The following is a 24,068-nucleotide window of genomic DNA, read 5'->3' as shown; positions in this document are numbered from 1 at the left end:
TACACTAAAAAACCATTAAAAATATGTAACACAATACACAAGATTATGGGCATGTAAGAAGGCATCTGTAACATTCACCATTAACGACGATAATTACGCATGAAAAAAAATATATATGATAACTTTTAGGAAGTAGAGAATACATTAGGGATGCTTATTTAAATATTTCGGAAAAATGCGCACGTCAGGGCATCGTAAAAAGGCATGACACTTTGCCTACGCATTCGGTAATGCCGGATAACAAACTATTGAAATTGTAAATCAAAAACGATTCTCGGATTTTGCGATCACGGTGTGATTTAAAGCCTGATTCTAATAGCGTCACCATATTCTTGTCAAACGAATGACTTGGTAGGTGAAAATTCTTGGACAATGGGAGATGTGGCAAACTGGTTACGTGTGATTTGTGGTTGTTGAAACAGATACGAAAGGATGTCTCGGTTTGACCGATGTATTGAATGTGGCAGATTGAGCAATCAAGTAAGTAACTGATGTTGCTGCTATCGCAGTTCAAGTCCCCTTTTATCTTAAGTGAAAAGTTAGATGCCATGCTCTTAACAACAGACGCAGTGGTCATGTGCGCACAAACTTTACATCGTGGTTTGTTACAGGGGTGACAACCAACAGGAGCATTAAGTCTAGAGTTGGAAGAAGTTACCATGTCGCGCAAGTTCCTTAATCTCCGATATACAACTCGTGGTGATTCAGTGAAGATGTGCTTAAGCCAATCGCTCTGTGTCAATTAGTTGTAATGCTTCCTGAGTATATGCGACACGTTAGGAATAGATGCAGAATGCGTCAGAACGAGGTTGGTTTGGGAAGGTGGCACTAATCGCTTGTCGTTACTGACGAGCTCTTCATGATCGAGACATTAGGCCTGCTGGAGAGCGTCGTCGATTATTTGTGAAGGATATTGTTGTTCGATTAATGTTTTAGGGAGCTGGTCACAGTTGCGAGTGAATTCCCTGTCGTCCAAACAAATTCTTTTAAAACGGATAGCTTGGCTATAGGGGATACTTGTTTTGCAGTGTATGACATGGCTGCTTTTAAAATGAAGATATCCTTGTTGTTAAGTGGGCTTCCTGTAAAGGTTTGAGACCCAGCCCCGCCCGTAATACCAGCGCTCTGGTATACAACAGAAACATTGCTAGGGCAACCAGCTTGCTGTGCAACGGAAACTGTTAACCATCGCATACGAAATCGCTTTTTTTTTCATACTGGCGAGTAAATGAGCGTTTAAACGCTCATTTTTCAACTGCGTACAACGCAATGTACCCTTCTCCGCTTTACCAAGTAAAGCACTTCGCGGGTAACGGTCGAGCAACATCCCTTGATTACATCGGACTCCTTATTCTGCGCTGCAACTGCTACGCCGGCCGAGGCAATGTTCCCGTATTAAGGTAGGAGCGAATCTTCTAATGAAGCGAGTTCATGGCGAGCCATCTTCTTAGCATACCCGCCGGTACATTTTGCGCTTGCATAATAAGAGTAAAGCCTCATTTTGTTTTGTCCCCTTCTTTTACGCGTATATTTTGTGCGTTTCGCGGTAACGATCCTTTAGAGCTTCGCGGTAACGATCTTTTAATGAAAACATATAGTTTAGCTCAAGTTACTCGAGAGACAGTATTAAATGCATCAATTAAACTAAGGGGCGACAATATCGCTTTCTTCTCCATTATTATTATAATAAAGGGTGCCATTACAGGGGTTTTCAAGAAATATGTCCGAAATTTCTGAAAATAAGAAAAATGCGATATTTGCTAGCTGCCTTAATAATTGCATTCTCTTTGATGGCATACACCCTGGCATGACTTGAGGCGTCTACATTGGGACTAATTAAAAATGTATTCAATAATTTGAAATCAGTGGAGAAAAGATGTCGCTTTAAAATGGGTGAATTGAAAGTAGCTTCTTTAAATTTTAAAAGTGGGATGATATTGCCACGTTCCACTCCTCAAGTATTGTTGCCGCCCAAATACGCTACACAATTTTCAAGCGCAAACCACGCCTGCAGTTTTCGAGAAGCTTCAGGCTGTCCGTTTACCCGGCACAGGTTCGCCCAAATAAACAATGAATCCCAACACAAAGTCTCCTGTCTTCGGCCACGTCACGACCCCGTGACAATATGTGGCTAATTGTGCCGGTGAAATCGAAAAGTAAACGTGGAAAAGCGCTATTCTTGTACCACTGCAAACGCCCACAATAACCGAGAGTGTTTTTACTACCACGGGGGGTTATTCTTTTTTAAAGTTATGTAACCTGTAGATTACACACGTATTCTCTGCCTTGGGCAAACAGCTCCCGAATACCTGCAAGCCCTAAAGATCATGTTAGTATAGCCTGATAAGTTTAAGTGCTCAACGTGAAGACTAGAGCCCATTCTGGCATTGTACGGTATCGTACCCCTGCCGTGGCGGCGCATTTTGGATGATGGCGAAAATGCTTGAAGTCAATGTACGTACATAGATTTAGACCCGCATCAAAGAACACCAGGGGGTCGAAATTTCCAAAGCCTTCCACAGCCGAATCTCTCATAATCATATCGGCGTTTCGGGACGTTAAGCCACAACATTTATACTTAGAGCTATGTGATTCGGCTCCATTGAAAACGCCGGAGTTTTCAACGCCACCAGAATAAAATCCCGACGGGCTTTACTACTGATCAGATTACTCAACGTCTGACAACTGTTCTTGCTGCTATCAGTGTACGGCGCGAATGACTTACACCATAACTTCATTTTCCGGTCACAATGCAAGTTCGCCCAAATAAGAAATTCTGCATTTACCCATCTCGATGTGGCCCTCTTCACAGTCAAAACTTCTTGGTAATATTAGCCATCGAACGTATTAATTTCGTGCGTGTACGGGCATTACGGAGGAGGAGGAGGTAGGTTATTGGCTCTATTAGGCCCCGACAAATTTTGCCAAAGCTTTTGATCAGAGGTGCTAGCTTTTTAAATGCACTGTAAAGTGGACAACTTGATACGATCAAATCAATTTAAAGGACTGTATTGTAAAAGTAAATACTCAGAACACTATAGTCTCGCACGGAGAGCATGTGCTATTCGTTTGGTTTGGCAGGCATAACTAAGGTTTTAAGTGAATCACTGCGCTCTTAAGATTTTATTACACTAACAATTAGTACAAAGAAATATAACAAATTTCAAATTGACCAACCTAATAGTTCCTAATGGCTATCGCGTAAAGCCCACGATCAATTAAAATATTATTATAACTAATTATTCCACAGATGAAATGGCAACTCGCCTAATCTTGACTTCCGCATTAGGCCTTGGAAGTCTACGCAGGTTGCTTTTTCTTAGCAGGAACCTGTGGCCCATGTTTGACCCCTTTTCTGCTTGATCATCTGCAACCTTCAGCATTCGTTCGCGTTCATCGACTATGCCAGTCGTAATTGCCCGTTGGACCATCTGGGCACTAAGACAACAGATAGGCCAAATGACCACAGGGCTTAAAGCAAAACGACAGGCTAACCGTGTATATTTAGCAGCAACAAATAAACGTTCCACATAACAAAATAGAAGTTGACAAAAACAAGAGTGCAAACAACCCTCCCGTGGTTTCTAGTGGAGTGAGTGTACGAGGCGATTGCTGCCTTTATAGGCGTCTTAAATGGGCCTCACCACTGAAGAGAAGGAACGACAAGATGATGACCGTGCTATTAACGCAATAAAGCCAAGAACACTCCCATGAGTGCCAAGTGTAATTGACTAACTAAAAAAGAAAAGCTGCCATCGTAATTTAGAGGTTTATGTGTCACACTATTTAGATCGAAAACGTGAGTTCGATCCCCACTCTAGCGGCAATGCTTTCATAGCGGTGAAATAAAAAGTAAAAAAAACGACTTTTGAATAGATTCAGGGCCACGTTTGGTAGTCAAACTTAATTTGGAGTTCTCAAGGAGGAAATGGTGCCTCATAATTCTGCCGCGGTTATGGCACAAAACTTTGTAATTTTTTAAAATAAAATAAAGTAAAGGAGATTATATACGAATGGCTGAAAGAATTCACCCAGGCAGGGTGAACTCCGTCGATTACAGCACCGGTTGACTTGTCTCATTAAAATAATAGAGAAACAAGCTCACGTTTGTGTGCGTCACTCGCAGGGCCGAGCTATGCGTTACTGCCAACAGGCGCTGTGGGCGAAGGCGATTTGTCGCCGGAATCGGTAGCGTTGGCGGCGAGAACGCGTGTGCGCTGCTCAGTCGGCTCAGAGCACTGTTAGTAAGCAGTAGTAGCATGTATGACGCTCCACCGATGCCATCCGAGAGATCTGCGCGTGCGCGAAAGTAGGGGAGGCAGTGTTGTGGTGAAAGAACGCGCCGTGGATGGCAAATGATCTCTGCCGTTGCGATCTGGTTGGCTTGTATCAAACGGAGCCGCGGCTACGAAATAGACCCTGTAACTTGCCGTTGACTGACGCAAACAATTTGTTCACGCGTGTTTGACGAAAGCATCATATATATATATATATATATATATATATATATATATATATATATATATATATATATATATATATATATATATATAAATAAACATAGATAGATAGATAGATAGATAGATAGATATACTTTAATGCGAATAAGACCTTCTCTAGAAAACACAAGGCTTTACTGACGGGTGAAGCAGCTAAATTCAATGTGAGCGCCTGGTAAGAGTGCCATCAACAAAGCTCATACTTATATTGGATAAACATAGGTATTCTAGACTGAACTGCATGAACAGCAAAATTTTGGTTGCGAAGGAAATTCCACTATAGAAGTGTGAGTGTGAATCAAATGGTATATTTTTCGAATACTTCTTCAATACTTCAAAGCAATGTAGGAGGAAACAATGGGTGGAGAGGATTCCTCAAAATGTTCTTATGAGATAGCAACGTGAAAGTTTTTCTTTTCGCTATGTTGGTGAAGCACTGTTAGGGTGGTGTTTCATAGTTGTCTTATCAAGAGTGAGGCAACGCAGAGGCTGAATTGCATTTGTATGCATTATTTCGTGCAACCAAAGTGCTGTTGACTACAATTTACACGTGAAAGGCTGAAATACTATTTGCTCCGCCTCTCTTCCGCTTGAAACTTCTGTGGAAGCCAAACCGAAAGGGCAGAAAAGGGTGTGCTTTCTTCAAGTGCGGAATTCAGAATCTCCCTCATAGACGTCAATACCTAAGAATAAGTCAAATTTTGGATGTTAAAACTTATCGTCCTCCAATTGACATGAGGCTTCCTGCCTCATTTCAAGTCAATAACAGCATTATTTGAGCGCCCACCTCGGCCACATCTATCATTCCCATTTTGGAACCAGTGTTTCTTGAGTGAATACATTTGCGACTGATTCAGTGCTTGAAAGACAGCAATTGGCATAATACGAAAATAAGACAAGCTGAAGCATATTGAAAACCTGAAAGGGTAAGTGCCAATGAAACACTGGTTGTATTCGTATTTGGGAAGTTTAAATAGCTCCAATGGTAAAATTTTTCCGCGAATCGAATCAAACAGTTAGCACTATTCGAAAACATTTGAAATTTCAAATACCGGACTATTCTTATTTTTAGCAATGTTCAAACTTGTTTAGCAATGTTTAACAATGTTTTAGCAATGGTCAGATGTGACTCCAACTACACAATGTTATAGTACTAGCACAAGCGATCGCGGGGTTCTACATAAGGGGAAATACGCAGTACAAGTTCGGCGATCTCTGAAAGCAGGAACACACAACAGACGAAAGAACAACCGCAAAACACGAGCATTTCGTCCGTTGTGTGCTTTTCGCACTCCCAGTTCACTTAATGGCTCTGAATGGCCAACTAGCCCACTTTTCGATCTTTTTGCAGGGTAGTGCAAGGTTCACCACAGACTCTTCCCCCAACGTGCTTGTCGAGCCCGGAAAAACACAATTTCGCTATAGACGGTAGTGAAGTCATAACCCACGTGAGAATCACTTGCCTTTAGGGCCCAGCTTTCTGGAAGTGAATGATGGAAGTAAGCAGTTTCAGGAATGCAACTGTAGGGGTCCTCTGCCGCAATTATCCTCGAAACCTGCGCGTTAATAACCCCGTACGTTAAACGATAGTGTGAGAGGTACAAATGAGTATAGGTGTTGGAGAGACCTGATGCCTTTATTATTTGATGAAGAGGGAGTGCTGCCCCTCCTGCTTTGCCCCTAACTCCCCTGTGCGCACGCTTTAATGTAGGTTATCTACTGTAGGCAACCTCGGAAGGTTGCCTACAGTAGACAACCACAGGGAAGGCAGCACGTACACAAAACTGGTCTGACAAAGTATGCACAGAATGCTCAAGTGAATGCGTTTTCTATAGTTGGAGAACATACCTGTGTAATAGAGCCTCCGATGATTTCCATCACCTCTACGAAGCGATTCAAGCTTTCCAGCGTGCACCACAGTCGACTAACGTAACTCCTATTTCTTCGCAAAGTACAGAGAACTCCAGAACCCGAAGCGTAAGCTACAAACCATGAGGGGGCTAAATCAGTGGAACAGCCATAGCGAACTGTTGTGTGTGTTCAGTAGTCGAGTCACGTAGGCGTGCGCGCACACTGAAAAAATAGGCTCAGCCCTACGCGGATCGCGTGCGGAAGCGATCGTGCGAGCGACGCCACGGATAATGATTGCATGAAGCCAGCCCTCGGGCGAAGTCTTCGAAAGCGCGTAGAATAACTGAGCGACGGAACATTTTATTCGAGCGCATCGGTGCTGGCCTTTGTGAAAAAGCCGCCACGTAGTTCGCACGCAGGCGTGGGAACAATGTAACAACATCCACGTGTGCCACTGCTCGCAGACATAACACCTTATTGATTCTTTTTTTTTTCGCATAGCAGTTTACGATGTGACAAAGGAAGAAGCTAAAATAAGGGGCTAGTTTGAAAAGAGAGTGATCGGATTGCATAGATCTATTGGCAGCGTACAGAAACTTCCAATCTGTTGTTTTAGACAGCAATAATGCAGTCGCTGAATGAAATATCATTCCTCAAGCGTACTCCTTCAAAAAATTTTCAGTGGATGAGTGAAAATTCCTGAGGTTAATATAAATGTACGGCTTTCACGTCCAGAAAGCACAATATTATCGTGAGAGATGCCATACCAGAGATCTCCATAAATTTACACCACTTGTAATTTTTATACCATATACCAGAATAACTACTATACCCACGGACCTCAGGAGTTCTGTCTTCACATAAATGCAGCTGTCAAAAACGGGAATAAATCCTGCGACCAGGATCAAATGTTTGCAGTTAAAGGCTAACTTCCTTGCAATACGTGGTCAAAAAGTTTATATGACTGCCAAAACTTTCAAATCGCGCATGATGAATGATTGTTTTCTGTGGAAGGCAGCAGCCTTCTCTTTTAATTTGACTACGTTTGTTTGTGTTTATCATATAGCGTCAAAGTAGAATAAAGCTTTAGGATTTGAACTCAATAGAGAAATAGAAATATATATGCTTTATATCTGCATTATACAGCCTAATGATACATGGTAGGGAAAAAAAAACTGGCAATGTGAATGCCATGGTTAAACAAACACCAGCGCAAGTACAAAGCTCAAAGCTGTGAAGGTGCTACGCGAGCGCTCCTGTTGCCAATCAAGCATGCATGAGAGAGAGAAAGAAGTCACTCTATTGAGCAGGCATGCATGATTTCCTTTCTGCGTACTCAGGCTTTACACGCATTGCTGCCGTATTTCGGAGCTTGTGGACTGTGACAGTTACGTTGCCTGACATCGCGTTAGTCTATGTGCTTACTTCTGTTTTCGATGCAGCTTTCCTCTGACACCATATTTTCTTGTCTTTTTTTCTTCTGATGTTTCTTTCTTTCTATGTCTGTCACCATTATTCCTTTTTTCTTTTTACAAAATGCAATGAAACCTGGTGTTACAAACACCGGCTATACTCCCTCTTTTTCCTTTTCGATATGTTCGCTGTGCTATTGTGCTACATTGTCTGCTGCACAACTAATGAAAGTTCACTATACCACAATAACAGAAAAACAAGATGAGGCAGTGGAGTCTGGAACGTATTCAAGTACAGGTGTAGTGGTAAGGAGTGGCGAGGGGAAGCGATACGCTGAAAAGGCAAGAATGGGAGATAAAGAACACTTCGAAGAAGGTCCTTACTGTCCATATCGGTTCTATCAAGGCGTTCCACCGGCATTCGCTTATTTGGCTACTCAAAGATAGTGCGCAAAAAAAAAGAAACCTTTCATTGCATCAGCTGCTGCTGCTTACAGGAATTTGGCAATCTGTAAGTCAACAAAAAGTAGCTCAGTCAGTTGGAAACAATAGATGACGTAACAGCAAAGGACCTACTGTTGCTATTTCGGCGCAGGCCTTAACTAAGTAACAGGTTATCGCAAGCCAATCATTATTTATCAAACACACCCCGATATCACAATCAGCTGGCAGTCGAAGAAAAAAAAAACAGAGGTACACATATAAGGGGCCTATACCGCACCGCCGTCTTGAGCAGGAGCAGAATGAAAAATGCCTTCCCATAGATGGAACGTCCAGATAGGAACGATAGAATTGGCGTTCGCGCAAAAAAGCGATTGGCTTTTTGGGTGGTCCCTGCGGTCTTCGCCATCGGTTGTTGATTCAAGAGTTGCGCAGGAACGAGCATTGGAGGCTTGCCACATACATTACGGCGATCAGGGCGTCTGGTCTTGTTGTGGTAACCGGGCCGTCTTTGCGCGGAAATTTCTCGGGAATGGCGTTTGCCGTTTCGGTGACTGCTCCAACTGCTAATCGATATACACTTCTTTGCCTTCTGGTTTTCATCCCCTTCTGCTGGCGCACACTATACGCTGATTTTTTTTTTACTTTTCTGCCTTTTCAAAGATCGTTTGAAAAGGTCAAAACTGTGGTAGCAATGGCTTCGCTGTAGAGCAATTCCATTTTTGTAAGCAGCGGTAGGCACCGTCGACATATTGAGGCGCATGTAGCGATGTCACGGCGTGCGGGCGCCCAAAGCTCACCACATCCTTCCATGAGCTCGCGGGAGGCTCCTCCCTGACGCTCTGTGCTCGGAGGCAGCTTTGCAGCGACTGTGCCTGTTGTCAAGCATGCATAGAGGATGGCGGTAAGTCTGGGGCTGGGCGTAGCCCGCGCCGTAACGTTGATACAAGCGCCTCAGTATGTCGACGGCGCCTACCGATGGTTACAAATATGGAATACGCATATACACGGTGAATCGAGAAGAGATCGATAATTGAACAGAAGCTTTGAGACTTTTTTGGCACTGGCAATAAAATACGCACGCAAGGCGATTACAATTGTGAGGCACTCTTCTCTTAACTACGCACTAACATCTACTGGTAACAGCATGTCAAGTGTGCATACTGTACGTTCCAGCTGGATTGCCATTTTTAATCATCATTTTCATCAAATACACGGCTAGCATAAATGATGCATTTGTAATGAAAAGGTTATATTTCCAAAATTCGTTCGTGCACACATTAAAAAGTAATTAAAAGAATTACAAGCTCACAAAGTTTGCATTCTATTGTCTAGGTTTCAGCCCCCCTACTTAACTGCTTAGTCGAGTTCAGAATGGGTATCATTGATGTAGTGCAGACAATTGACATGAATATGCTACAAAGTCTACCCAATAAGATTTATTACCTTCTGGACGTGTGCCACGTCGAGAAAAAAGAACCTACTGAACATTCTGTGGACGGTACGTAAACTTGGTGAACGTGTGGTTCCTTTATAAAAATATTTCATGTGACTATGTGTATTGCGTTTGGATGTACAGCCTTTTTATACGAACGAGTAAGTTTTGCTAGCTGGGTAAACAGAACGGAAGTTAATTGTTAAATAGCTAACACATGAACATAAGAACGGTTAACTAGCATCGTTGATCGCCTTGTGATTAGCAGTTTCACTCAATCTTTTAAAATCAAAGTAGGTCAAGAGTCATTAGTAAAAACTAAGAATTCTCAATACGCACAAATAAAACCAGCCCTACTAAACCATTTGCTTTAAATGGGTACTAGCTCCTGCAGGCTCGACCTCATCGAATAGTTAAAAAACTTTCTAAAAAAAGGTCGTGAAATTTTTCAAAACCAATAAAGTTTTGCAAGACAAATTCAGTTAATAAACAATTACTAAAGCACTTTGCGAATATAACTTATATGAAGGATTTCACAAAAAGGTAATTTCAGTCAAAGAAAGTGCACTAGAACCACTTTTGTTAGGCCCCAAAGTATTCCTAATTTTAATTAGATATTCTTATCCCAACTCCTTTTGAGTACTTGTAAAACTTGAAGGCTTTAAGAAGTGGTCTTCCTTAACCCCAAAAGCTAAAGAACTTAATATGATTCCAACTTCAATCAGGTTAAGCTGTAGTGAGAACTTGCACATCTTTTACATTTTCAACTCCTCCTTAATTCAATCTTGCAAAAAGGTGTTGTCCTATCTGTCCGCCACAGTCTTATCAAACAAAGAAAAAGAAACACAGAGAGAAAAAAAGACAGCCAGGTCTACGCAGAAAGCACGACACAGTCACTCAGGAAGCTGGAAAAGTAGAGCCGTTGAGAACAACTTTAGGGCAACTAATACAAATGCGCTTGCATGGTGCACTATGCCACAGATCATTATTTTTGTCAATTTCGGAAGCACCTGCTACGCCACTATTCATAATTCTGCGAGAAGCGAGGTACCCGCTACACATTCGCAACACATAAATTGCACTTTGTTCGTGTGGTGGTTGATCACGGTGAAGAGTTTTGGCCGAGCCCTTTGTAATGGGTGGGAAGCATTGAACGGCTCACTCCTTATACGCAGTTCATATTGTGTGGTACCTGCTTACAGATATCATACTGTTTGACGCTTGGTTGTTCTTTACCTGTTCTACTACGCTATACTACAAATGTTAGCGCAGTTTCTTCCCGACATAGCGCCTGTGTAGGGTCTCTTAACACGAAACTGTTTTATGTCGGGGTCCACCATGGCTCCGCTCACGTACTTCCGTGACGAAAGTGATGTGGAAAAGTTTATACTGAAAAGATACAAAGAAAGAAATAGAAGGCAAACATCTGTTGCGTGGATTGAAACCAGCAACCTCTCGATTCTATGCGTGCGGCGCTCACCGCTACGACACAAGGCGTACGTTGTCTGGAGTGCTAACGGCAAGCCAAACGGTGTATATGGCAATACTTAGAACTTCAAAACTTCAGCGCGTTTCAGTTATCAACAGCGAGATGGCGCGAAAACCTCGCGTTGGGTGCCCTCTAAAGGTCGCCGCCTCCATGAAGCGTTGCCTCCACGGAGCGTGTTCTCTCTTTTGCGCGCGCTTATCAGACGTGATTCGGGAGAGAACGAAGGTCACTTCGAACGCTGCCGCGGCCACACTTACTAGAGTTGCGCTCCGCTGACACACGATGCCGGAAGAATTGTGACAGTTGTTCGCCCTTGTCCTGTGTATACTTTGGCACACGTTCTGTGCGTCTTTCTCTCTGTTGGAACGGCACGCCTTTGAGCGATGAAATGTGACAGTTGTTAGTTCGCGCTCGTCATGTGTATGCCAGTTTCGTGTGTGCTTCGTGCTTTAGGTGCACGCTGTGAGATTCGAGCTGCTTGCTGTTCTTAACGTGGCTATGCTTGCCGCGGCTTGCCGATTATCCGGAACGTGGCGCTCGCTTCTACTGGTGTTGTAATAGTTTGTCAAGAGCGAGAAATAGAATATCACGTATTTGAGAAGCTTTCTAGGGCACCACTGGCTTATTCTGAAGGTAGTTCCACTCTCGTAAGCAGAAACCATACGACACAAGGTAAGCTTTATTTCGTTAAAACATAATTTTTTTTCAGTGTTGCTAATTTCTGCGCTACGTGGCCATTTTCTACGCATTTTCTTGGATGCTCTCATTTTTCAGCCTGCAGACGTTGTTCAAGACAATATTGGCTGCTGTGAAAACCAAGCACAAAATAGTTTGTGCAGTGTGGCCATTTTCACATATATAAATGTGGGTCTGTGGTTCCATCACAGAAAATTCCAGCGAAGCAACGATAGCACGTTGGCAACTGCATGAGAGAAACTGTTTGTCCTACTCTCCCAATGACAGCTTCTACAGAACTAGCTTCATTACCAGAACCATGTCACAGCGCTACTCCAAAACCACACTTAGAACGGCGCTCCATTCAAAACAATAGAAAGCGAGAGATCTGGGAGAATAGTCAATGAACATTTAACTTAAAGAGAAAGATTGTTTGCGATGACAAGAAACCTTACGCACTCAATACTGATAGATACTGTCCAAAAATTGTTATTGTGGATTCCTTACAGATTCGTCTTGAAGTCCGTATTGAAGACACGTAGCACGCGGTTAGAGCAGGACGTGAAGAGGCCTATTAGAGCGTGTTCGATGAGCGCAAGCGTAGGAGCAACACTCTCTAAATATTCTTTAGGCCTCTTCACTTCCTCCTCTACCCACGTGCTACGTTCACGGAGTGTGTCCAGTGGAAGAACTGGAAAAGCGTCTGGCTACACTGGCTCCTCGTCTGTTCTTGGCGCGCTTGCCAGGGCAAAATCAGCGTGTGTGCGTCAAGCTGCTGTGCAAATTGCCTTGTTCGTGGTGTGTGTTCGCGCTCGATTCAGGGTTCTTAGTGTCCGTGTGAGCGTTCTTTTTTTTTTTTTTGTCGTACACGTCTTAATGCCCGTATAAAGTTTGGTACGAATGGTAAAGATCCCAACGAGTGCAAGTTCGGGCAACATAAGCCTGTTTTGTGTTCCAGGGTGCCGTGAAAACTATGACAATGGGCCAAATATGCTTGTGTATTCATTCCCGAGAGATGACGCGCAGAAAGAAGCGTGGCTTCAAGCCATCACACGGAAAAATTTTGCCCCAACAGTGCATTCGAAGGTAAAGAATTCTAACATTGCTGTATTGGGTGTGTGAATCATTGTTCTTAGCAGCAATAGCTGTAATTATCGAAAGAGAATACTCTTTTCATCCATATTGAGAATACTTCAACACAACGATAAAAAAGCATGCATTTCCCATGAATATTCACTGATAAGTGGAGTGCACTTGTAAATGGACAGTGCTAAGATGGATATCCTTCTCACAGTATAGTTAAAATACCTTCTATTTTGCTCTTACTGCCATGAATTACGTCTAGCCCCGCCACGTGGTCAAGTGGCTAAGGTACTCGGCTGCCGACCCGCAGGTCGCGGGATTGAATCCCGGCTGTGGCGGCTGCATTTCCGTTGGAGGCGGAAATGTTGTAGGCCCGTGTGCTCAGATTCGGGTGCATGTTAAAGAACCTCAGGCGGTCGAAATTTCCGGAGCCCTCCACTACGGCGTCTCGCATAATCATCTGGCGGTTTTGGGATGTACCCCGCATATCTATGAATAAATTGCGCCTGGCTTGGTCTCGGTGTTTTGTTTCCTGCATGTTGATGTGTGAAACCATACTCTGATGAAGCGTGTTATGTAGCAACTTATTGCGACAATAAAAATGGCATTCTCATGATGCTATGCAAGAGATAAAACAAAAGCAGTAGAAAAATGTGATTTCCCTTCATTGCTGATGTCGAAACCCACCTTCGAAGTTAATTTTAGTTTTGATTTCTTTGCTTGGTAATTTTTTATGAAATGAAGAATTATAGGTGCGGTACTTGCCTGGTCCGTGGATAACAATATTTATAGCGTTGCGTAAAAAAAATAAAAGCTTTGTTTGCTATGTGAGGCGCATCACTGCGTGGTTTTTTTCTTTAATGAAAGACCTCATGCTTATATCGTAGGTAAATAATTATGAAGGAACATCTATCCGCAGGCTATGTCTACGCGTATTATGTTTCATGTGTAGCATATTTATAACAGCCGTTTTTTTTTCTTGCGCTCGCAGGTTCGTGAGCTTCACTTCCAAGCAGAGAGTTTCATAACGACGCTGTTGCATCGAGATGAACGAACAGGAAGGATAATAGAAGTATAAGAAGAGAAACGCAAGCTGAACCACAATGTTGTACCTTCTATCTTTCCGAATTGTCCAAAATACGTGTCCTCAAATCTAACACGTCGTGAATCACCAGCGATAAAGTTCGCAAGAAGGGAAAGCGCTGCTTTAAAGAAGCTATAAACAATTCGCTTGAGTCTACACAACTTGACCATCTTCATACGGACTTCAAGAGCGTCTTCATATACGGACTTCAAGACGAAGCTGTTAGGAATCCGCAATAATAATTTCTGGACAGTACCTATCAGTAACGAGTGCGTAAGGTTTCTTGTCATCAAAAACAATCCTTCTCCTCAAGTTAAATGCTCATTGACTGTTCTCCCAGATTTCTCATCTTCTGTTGTTTTCAATGGAGTGCAACTCCGATCGCTTCCTTGTGGTTGCGCTGTTCCAAGTGATGTGCTTGGGGTAGCGCTGTGACATGGTTCTGGTAATGAAGTTAGTTGTGCAGAGCTGTCATTGGGAGAATATGACAAAGCCTTTCTCTCATGCAGTGACTGACGCGGTATTGTCGCTTCACTGGACTTTCCTTTGCTGAATTACAGACTGACATTTATACATCTGAAAATGGCTACACCACACAAATTATCTTGCGCTTGGTTGTGCGCATAGCAACCAATGTTGTCCTGAACAAGATCTGCAGGCTTAAAAATGAGAGCATCCAAGGCAATGCGTAGAATAAGGCCACGCAGCACGAAAATGAGCAACACTGAAGGAAAAGTGACGTTTGAACGGAATAAAGCTTAATTTGTGTCGTATAGTTTCATCTTACGAGAGCGAAACTACTTTCAGAATGCGCCACTGGAGCCCGAGAAAGCTTCTCAATTACGTGCCGTAGTATTTCGCACCCATCATGGAATATTACAACACCAGTAGAAGCAAGCGCGACGCTCCGGAGTATTGGAACACAGCGTCCGCGTGGACCCACAGGCTGACGTCACGCAGTCATCGGAAAGACCTTAGGAATCTAGGAGGCTTTGGCTCATAGGACTCGTAATTCGGAAGAGGACGAAGGTCACTCCGCCCACTGTCAGGGCCGTGTTTACGAAGGAGCGCGCGGCTGACTCGCGACGCAGGAAAAAATTGTGACAGTTATTCCGCGCTCGTACTGTGTATGTTAATTTCGTGCTTGCTTTCTGCTTGAGGTGTGCGCTGCAAGTTTCAATCGACTTGCCATTCCTAACGTGATTTTGAAATTTATTGTTGTTTCTGAAACAATGCACAATAAACGCTCAACTACGTCTGTAAATACACGTTTCACTTTGTTATACCGATTCCTATATATGCCCGGGGATCAGCCACGTTTTTTTTTTTTTTTGTCGGAAAGCGGAGGAGACAAGAAGTGGTCGCGTTAGCCTATTACGAAGCGTCCAAGTCTTGGTGAAACCTCTTCACTCTTATTATGTGAGCCGGTAAAGGAAAAAGAAAAGGATTCAGAAATATTAACTTGTATATAGGTGTGCGCAGAGATAAAGGGGACTGCATCCACATTATCTTGTGCATCGAAGATGACTCTCAATGTTCAACTTTAATGCCATGAAAAATTCTCCAATTGGTCTCTTTTCTTCAAACATTCGAATTATGACAGTTGGCACAATGTATGCGGGATATACCAACAATATCTTTTACTACAGTTTGTAGCACAGCTACGTCGTATCGCCTGGTTATCAATTATTGCGGGCGTCACCGAAGACATTTATGCTCTTTTGTCCTGTATAAGCAGTAACATGTGTATCTCTCTGTTGGTTCAACTATATTTTACGAAAATATCAAAACTTGTAAAATTTGTACATTTCTATTACAGCGCGTGCTGTGCACTTGTACCTGCCATCGGATCACTATAAGCTGTATACATGTAATCATTATATGGCATGGTGCTCGACACCTTTCATTATTCAAAATCAAATACATCGTTCTTAAAGGTGGAATCACACGAGGGAACGGAGGAGGAATTTTCGCAGTGGTCTGCGCATCACGTGACGTGCGCGTCATCAAAGCGTGCCGCTCTCGCTTCTTCCGCTCTCTTCCGCTCTCTTCCGCTCGCGGCACGGATGGAAACGTCTCACCGCTATTTCGGTCCCTCCGTTTGACGGTCGTCTGCTCTCGATCGAGAGGATTTAGCGTACCATCTGTCAACATTGGTTGGATTGGCATGGTTAGGAAGCAGGCTGCCGGCTTAAAATCCACATGTTTTAGTTTTGCGGCAACGACCGAATGTGTTTCATGTGACAGTAGAAGAGTCGAGTGGTTTTTGGTGGTGGATAGGTGGTTTTCATTCACAGCGCGTGGCCTGCATGACCACATGTTCGCGCTGCATAAGCATAGGAGTCGAGAGTATGCTCGAGGATTCCGCGAGCATAGGACGTCTTCGCTGCTGCACCAGATGAAACAAATCACGTGACTATTCAGTCCACGGAGCAGTGGGATTTAGCTCTGGCGTGTGAATCTAGCCTAATAAGGGCAGATGCCAGAAATCATATGCCAACCACCACATTACGTAAAATAAAAAGTGTTTCTTTCCAAATGCTCTTATAGGATGAGCCGTTAAGGTGCATGAACTCACATGACTGGTGGCTTCAAAGGGCAAGCTTTGATGAGAATCGGTGAATCTGCAACAAACAAGAGATCAAGCAATCAAGCGCTGCTCAAAACTGGCATGTGAGCATTTCTTATGCAAGCTTACGCCCTCTCAATTTCAAGAGATTTTCTCGACGCCCTCTCTTCTCATTATTCTTCCTTTAGCCTTAGAACCTCGTGCTGTGTACAGCAGCCAGTTCCTTAATTTCCGAAGCTGGCCCCTTCCTACGCTGCAAAGCAGAGTAGTATCAGAGAAGCCTGCTACTGTGGTGTTCATTCACTCGTTACCTACTTACATAAACCTTTCTTTAAAGACGATAGTCTTTCTTGGGAAACTTCAACGCAAAAATTTTGGTCTGTATTTCTGTCTGTCTGTAAATTTCTCTGTTTATCCACCGTAACGACACCCCAAATGGCACCAAGCAATATAACTAATGGCCAACCCTACCCCAGCACCCACAAATATTGCTCAAGTTTCAGCGGTCATACTTGTGCGATTGTCAATTGAAAACCGAAGTTGCGCATATCTGAGGCACCACAAAAACACGTCAATATTTTGCATGTGAGTCTTGAAACTAAAGAAGGCACATATAAGTAATTCTAAGTACCGTATCGTTTATCACGCTGTGCTGACAATGCAACGCAATGCTCAAAAAGGCAAGTGTGTCCAACGTTTTGCTAAGACGACATGGTGGTGGCACCTGCCCATCGCTTTGCGTTCTACATCTTATTGCTTCCGAGACAGGCACGCAGCTTTCTCCGCGGGCTTGCACGCCTTCCTTCGTATTCGAAGATAACTGCCAGATGGTGCTCGTGTCTAACGTGCTTCGATGCGCTTGTTCGCCTTCGTTGCACGGATCGAGACTCTCTAACGCAGCTGTCGTATGCTATCTCACGCTGTCGTGAATCTTCATAACGCACTCAAAAAAAAAAAAGGTGGGAACAATAGAGAAATGGGTTATTCCAAGTTAACTGTCACAAACCCTGGCCTACGCCAAAAAGTCATCTCTATGAAAGAAATCTGAGAAATTTACACAGATATAAACATTAGTTCTACTGTATTTTCTCAAAATATTTCGTGCTACACATTTTTCTTTGTTAACGTGACCATGATTTGAAATTAACGTAATAGTGAAAAAAACAGATACGAAAGCAAGATTTCACGCTTTTCTTCGATCTTTAATTTTCTGTATTTTCCGAGCATCCTTATGGTAGCTATGAAATTTTCATTTTAGCACGTAAGTGAAATTCTGTGAATTTTAGCGTATTCGGGAGATTTTCTACAAAAAGCGATGGTGGATAAAATGTATTAATTACTGCAATGAAGCTTTGTACTAAATACACTAATTGTCATTATTCTTGTTCTGCCTGGGTGCGGTGCATAAGCTCTAAAATGAAATCCTGAGCTTGGCTACAATGCTGCTTTGACCTGTGTTAAGAAGTAAGTAGCACTTTGAAATGGCCCAAGAAAAATTCGCGGAAAAGCCTATACTATTGAGAATCAAAGCAACTTTGTCCACAGAGACTTGATTAGAGAGAAAGAGGAAACTTTCTTCGTGCAGGCCTAAAGAACCCTCCTCATTGGCTGGAGTCCTTAGATCCGGGTTCCATTCGGTGCCGCCACGTGCACCACGTCCTCGCTGGATCACCCAACGGGGTGAAAAAATAGGGCGTACACCGATCATTGTGGGCATTCTGAGGTGCAGTGATACACCGTGGTCTTCGCTCTACAATAGGGGCATTATGAAGTATATTGTGCAAGGGAAGAGGGGAAGGCTGTGAAGGCACGGGTATTAATTATTCTGAAGCTGCCGCCGGGCAACAGTACGTGTCCTCTCGGTTGACTGATTTGTGTGGTGGTGGGACGAACATACAGATTTATTGGTAATGTTGTAGCGTTCCAGCGCAGTTTTGTTCTGGTGATGCATCGTGCATGTTGGACACCTCTCTTGATGGCGCTGTGCTTTGTGTGTTCTCGAGCTACCATATCAGCGTGTTTTTTACATGGAGAGAGGCATGCCCAGGTGTCAAGGCAATACTCTCCCTGTGTAACATACTGAAGCGTAACTTTTTTTATTTTTCTGGAGAAAAATATTTTAAAGTTTATTCCCACCACTGCATTTGAATTGCTGTAATCACCATGCCGACCAGCTGACTTTGGTGTAGAAATAAAAGTGGTTTAGAGTATTCGCAGTACATGCTTTCAAGTTCTTTCTGTTAGTACTATATTTTGTGTACTACATGATATTGTGATAATAAGTAGACCTAAATATACAACAATGCTATTGGCCTTATGCCACTACGCCCATTTGTCTCGTACGCTTACGCGCTTGCGAGTTGAAAAATCAGAATTATTTTCAGTAATGATGTATAAAGCGGCATATTTTACCTTCTAACGTAATAATTCATTTGTCTCCTGTGGAGCGCTGCTACGGTTTCATCCTTACATCTACTAAATTGTAATTGGAATGGCCGGCAGGGTAAGTTGTAGCGTATGTAACGTATAGCGGCATTCGAGCGCCTATTCTGTGAGTGTCCCTGAAGCGAGGACGAGAGACTCTGCTCGAACCTCATTAGGAAAATTAGGCACGAGGTTTTTTTTTTTATGAAAGAATGAAAGGGCGGCTGCGTTTTATGAGACGCACTAACTTACATGTCGGCTTGTTCTAAAGAGACCTGTCGTACGTGATATGATTTATTTAGAATACTAGAATACGAGCATTTATTTTGTTGGGACCCGTGCGTAAACAACTTACTTGAGAGTGATCAGAAGACAGGGAAATTATGCTTCAAATGCAATGTTTTGTCTGGTTCATACGTCTTCACGGTGGCCTATAAAGTTGCATTAAATTATATTATAAAAGCTGAAAAGAAATGGAACTCTTCGCATACATTCTTGAATGCTTAATTTCGATGAGTATACATTGTGAGCCAGCAAATCATGGTTCCTAGTTTTCTGGGCGTGGATTATCTGTCGTCGTTAGTTTAGGCAGTATTAATTTGGGCGCGTCAAAGGCTCGCCTTGCTTTGCGCTCATTAATTCGCTCGCAGATATTGAAAGGAAGCGTTAGCTTGTTGGCAAAATTTCGTTATCTGCGCAAGATAAGCCGAAATAGGGTTATGTATTAATATTTTTTTCCTTACGAATGTTGCCCCAATCAGAAACCAAGTCATATTTTTTCTCTGGCAAGAGGCATTGCTTTGATGTCTACCGCGATGTTTTCTTCTGAATAGTTTGTCGTGTAACCTTCGTATAAAAAAAAACCCACAGTATATTTGAAAAGCAGTGTTTGTCACGTCTAAAGTATAAACGCTTTTAGAGCCTCATTGGTTTTATTAAACTAGGGTCTTCAGAGCATTTGTTCATATTGAAGCTCTATTTTGTTCGTATTCAGCGTTTTATAGAATATTTGCCAACTAGAGATATAGAAGGTAAGCCACGAAAGTGGGACAATAGAAGCCGCCCTCAAAATTTGGGTCATGCAGTTTATTTTCATACCGAGTGTTTTATAAGGTCTAAATGGTAAATATACTTAAAGTGCAGCTACTTGTAGTTATAAAAGTGGACAGCGAAAAATCACTGCGTTGCATATCTGGTTAGGATTGCACCGTGGTTGAGCAGTGGTTCCGCTGCAAACCCCCAGGTCATGGGATTCATTGCAGCCTCTACATTTTGGTACAGGCGAAATAAGGGCTAGTGCATTGCGATGCTCGTGCGTTTAAAGAACACCAGATGATGGAAATTTGACTATCAAGACGTGGCTAATTAACATTGCATGGTTTCGGCACGTAAAACTACAAATGCTCCAATTACTTACATGTTTAGGAGGCTATAGAACAGCTCCTATGCAGCTGAATATTGCAGACAGTGGGTTGTGGGTGGAGGTTTCAACTCTTTTCCCCCCAATAGATTTCTGCCTACGCTGTTGACTTGGCTGTCTAATTAGCAAAATGGGGGTGTTGCTTATCATGCAACGATACACCACATTTATTGACGGGATGCTTTTTAAGAAGAGATCTTGAGACAGTGGCCTCATGCGTCTGCTATGCGCAGCGCTACGAAGGCGTTCCTGCGCTCCTTAATTCAGACTCCCAGTCGGTATGGCTGCTAGTGATGAACTAGGGGATAAAGTCATTGATTTGTGCGTATGTCAATGCTAAGTGTGGACATCTTTACATTTGCTTCTCCTCCTCTTCCTCTTTACATTTGAGTCTCTCCTAGCTTCTTCATAGAAGTGTGTCCAACCTGGATCCCACTGTAATAGTTAATCCCGCAATCTTCCTCGAAGGAATTTTCTCTCCGAAGGTGTGAACATACTTGAAATCAGGCACATTTTGAGCGAATTCGTGCTTCCAATAAAGAAGCACCTAAATACGATAAACAAACAAATAAAAAACACTAGGCGTTGCATAAGGGTCTTGCTTTATTGAATTCCGCCATACTGTCGAATTCGTAATATTGAGAGATCTAATCAGCTGATAAAAAAAGCGAAAATAAGTGACGCAATCACAACATGTGCAGCGCAAGAGAAAGAGTCACTCGTCGTAGGAGGAAGCAACTGAGGAGGTCAACCTGTTTACGAGGCCGAGTCCAGCTGACGAAAATGTGTGCGTCATTGCGGAGATAGGAGGTAATATATTTAGGACAACAGCCACTGCTTATAGTTTAGGTTGCACTTGGATTTCACATATTGCAGCCCCTTCTTCTGAGAAGTAGCTGGGCGTTTTTTGCTTTTTTTTACTGTTTCACTTCACTTCTCGTAGCTTAGTTTTTGCCTAGCCTATTGCTCACGCAGTTTGATTCCTTGTGGCACTTTCAATGAAATATTCAGTAGTGTGACGTAAAAGAACATCTGTTTGCACCTAATAGAGGAATGAATGAACTAAAGTGGATCAAGACCTGTGTCGTTCTATGGCTGCTTATAATACATAGAAAGTGTGGTAGGCGAGCAAAGATAACCACAGAAAACGTACAGCAAAGACATAAACGAGCTGTTTAACGATTTCGCGGTAAAATGCGGTAATATGGAATCACAACATTGTGGTTGTGGAGTTTTCTTTGTATGTATATTTCTCTGCAAAGTTCATATATATATATATATATATATATATATATATATATATATATATATATATATATATATATATATATATATATATAATTCTGATGAATTTAATATACAATCCTGATGAAGGCCAGCTCTAGGCCGAAACGTCGAAATAAATCACGTTGTGACCGCTCACGGAGGATCTATTGGACTATATGCAACGCTACGGCCACTCAACCACCATGCCTGCCTATATAAATGAATAAATAAATATAAATATATATATATATATATATATATATATATATATATATATATATATATATATATTCAGCAGGAAGTTCAGGAAGTTTCCCTGACGAAGGCCGTGCCACGGCTGAAACGTTGGCATAAAAGTATTGCTCTTTCGTACGTGTACTCGCTTGTGTTCTTTATATATATATATATATATATATATATGAACTTTGCCGGAAAGTATACATATATAAGCAGTATATGAGAAGATTCAGTTGGGTCATGATGACGTGCCTAATTAGACTAAGCCACATTGGCAATCACACAAAAACCGATCACGTCATTTTTCTCGTTACAGAAAGACGAAACGAGGTCGCCATTAGTATATATTTTCTCAAGGCTCTATTCAACCACTGCTCATCCGCAATTCTGTGGAAACGAGGGTGGTGGTCATTTCTAATATCTCGCACGCTTCGGTCCACTCCCCTAATTGAGGCAACGAGCGAACCTCAAAATAGCAGCGCCTGAAGCACATCGACCAAAATATTGAATTTTGAAGACGCCAGGTAACAGGCGAGAAGTTACCGCAAGCAAGGCTAGGATTTTTTGATAAAGCGCCGTACGCGAAATAAAGTGCATTCATAGAGATTATCAACTGCTTATTTCTATTTGCGCCACATAAATCTTCATTGCGGATGTGCATTTGACGTTTCTAGCTGTGCGTGTTTACGACAGAGGTGCTATTCAAATATCTTGGGCCACTAGGTCAGACTTGTTTATCAAGAATAAACCCTCAGATGTCTCATCGAACGCCGAAAGTGAAGTCGTCGTAGTCCCAATACGAGTGGTTCCAAAAAACCAAAAATTCAACATAAAGAATAACAGCCGCCATGATGATAATGCCTTGTTGTGACGCATGACGGCAACGTACGTTTGTACCACGCAGTATTACAGCCACATTTCATGTTGCATTTTAAACATGTATGCAGAAGTCATGTGTTTGAAAAGGACGATAGTTACTTTCACTGCATGTACAAGCAGAGGAGGGTATTTTCTCTGTACTAACAAGCAGAGGCGTGGGTGTGTGGTAGAATACCCGCTTACCATGAATATGCCCCGGGTTCAATCCCCAGTCGGACCAAACAAACCCAGGTTTCATTCCCACTGTGATCCAGGATTTCTTTATCATTGCATCACTCTTGATTTTTCGGTCACGCATAAGATGATCATTATTCACTCACAACCAATGACACCAACGCCACAGTTTCTGCACAATAAGCTTTTTAACGCTATCGCGCTAAAATAGAACGTAAACACAAGTTCACCGAGTGAAATAGGCCGTGTCAGTGCGGCTTATTCGGTACAACTTTTTTAAATGGTTTATAATAGCTGTGAACGCAAGTGATGTAAACCAAATTGCTTTACCTCCTCACCACTGTTTTCTTTTTTTATATATAGCTTCATTTTATCCACACTTGTCGTGAAAGGTCACCCTTTATTTCTTGACGTAAGGAATGACATGTAGGGAAAGAAGAATGTGAAGAATGGACGGCATTGAAGTGACTAAGACATGCCCAGTCAAGCTTGACGCTGTACATTGAAGTGGGCCGACAGATCGCCTCGCACCCAGCGCGGAGGAGACGAATGATGCTGAAAACCCTTGAGCGTCAAGGACCAATCGCCGGTAGAGAACAGGACGGGCTGCTAGAAGCGCGTCTTCCTCATGCGTCCAGACACTGCAGTCTAGATGCCGGACGACTGTTCGGGTAACTGAATAATGCATTTCTTTTTGCAGCCAGTGCATTCGTTTGACGCTCTAACTGCCATAATTTTTCTTTCCTTTATTTATTTATTTTTTGTCCTTCCATTCACCACACCGTAGCGCCTTTCAGTGCCAACTAGTCCAATTCGCTGAGTCGTGAGATATTCAGCAGGGCCACACCGGCCTGACATACTCCTAGTTTTTTTTTTTTTCACAGCATACCCCTCAGCTTTCTTTTGCCAGACGCGTCAATCAACATGCACTGAAGCAAAAACAGGAGCTAACTTGAGCGGACAAGTTGAGCAAACGCGGCAAAAAAAAAAAGAAAAAAAAATCAAAAACAAGATCATGGACGGCAGCCAAGCTTGTTCAAGTGTCCCCTTTCCTAGTCTAAGAAAAAACACAATGGCACAAAAGGGTGAGTTGCTGCGCGATGCAGCACAGTGTAGAAGCGGCTTTCAGG

The 24,068-nt window shown here is 42.7% G+C and overlaps 1 protein-coding gene across 6 annotated transcripts in view; it reads right to left on the bottom strand.

Moving 5' to 3' along the window:
- Positions 1 to 24,068, bottom strand: part of LOC119183490 (irregular chiasm C-roughest protein) — a 662,802-nt gene that overhangs the window by 413,030 nt on the left and 225,704 nt on the right. For 3 of the 6 annotated variants that reach the window (XM_075892228.1, XM_075892231.1, XM_075892229.1), the window contains one exon: positions 16,548 to 16,593. The gene's annotated coding sequence lies outside the window, so the exon portion shown is untranslated. Of the gene's footprint in view, positions 1 to 4,105; positions 4,248 to 16,547; positions 16,594 to 24,068 lie in introns of those variants that run through there. The other 3 variants (XM_075892232.1, XM_075892230.1, XM_075892233.1) reach the window with 1 other exon arrangement.

The sequence above is a fragment of the Rhipicephalus microplus genome, chromosome 4, assembly GCF_043290135.1.
Source record: "Rhipicephalus microplus isolate Deutch F79 chromosome 4, USDA_Rmic, whole genome shotgun sequence".
Taxonomy (NCBI): Eukaryota; Metazoa; Arthropoda; class Arachnida; order Ixodida; family Ixodidae; genus Rhipicephalus; species Rhipicephalus microplus.
Note: the sequence above shows the minus strand (reverse complement) of the source record. Positions and strands in the feature narration are given on the sequence as shown.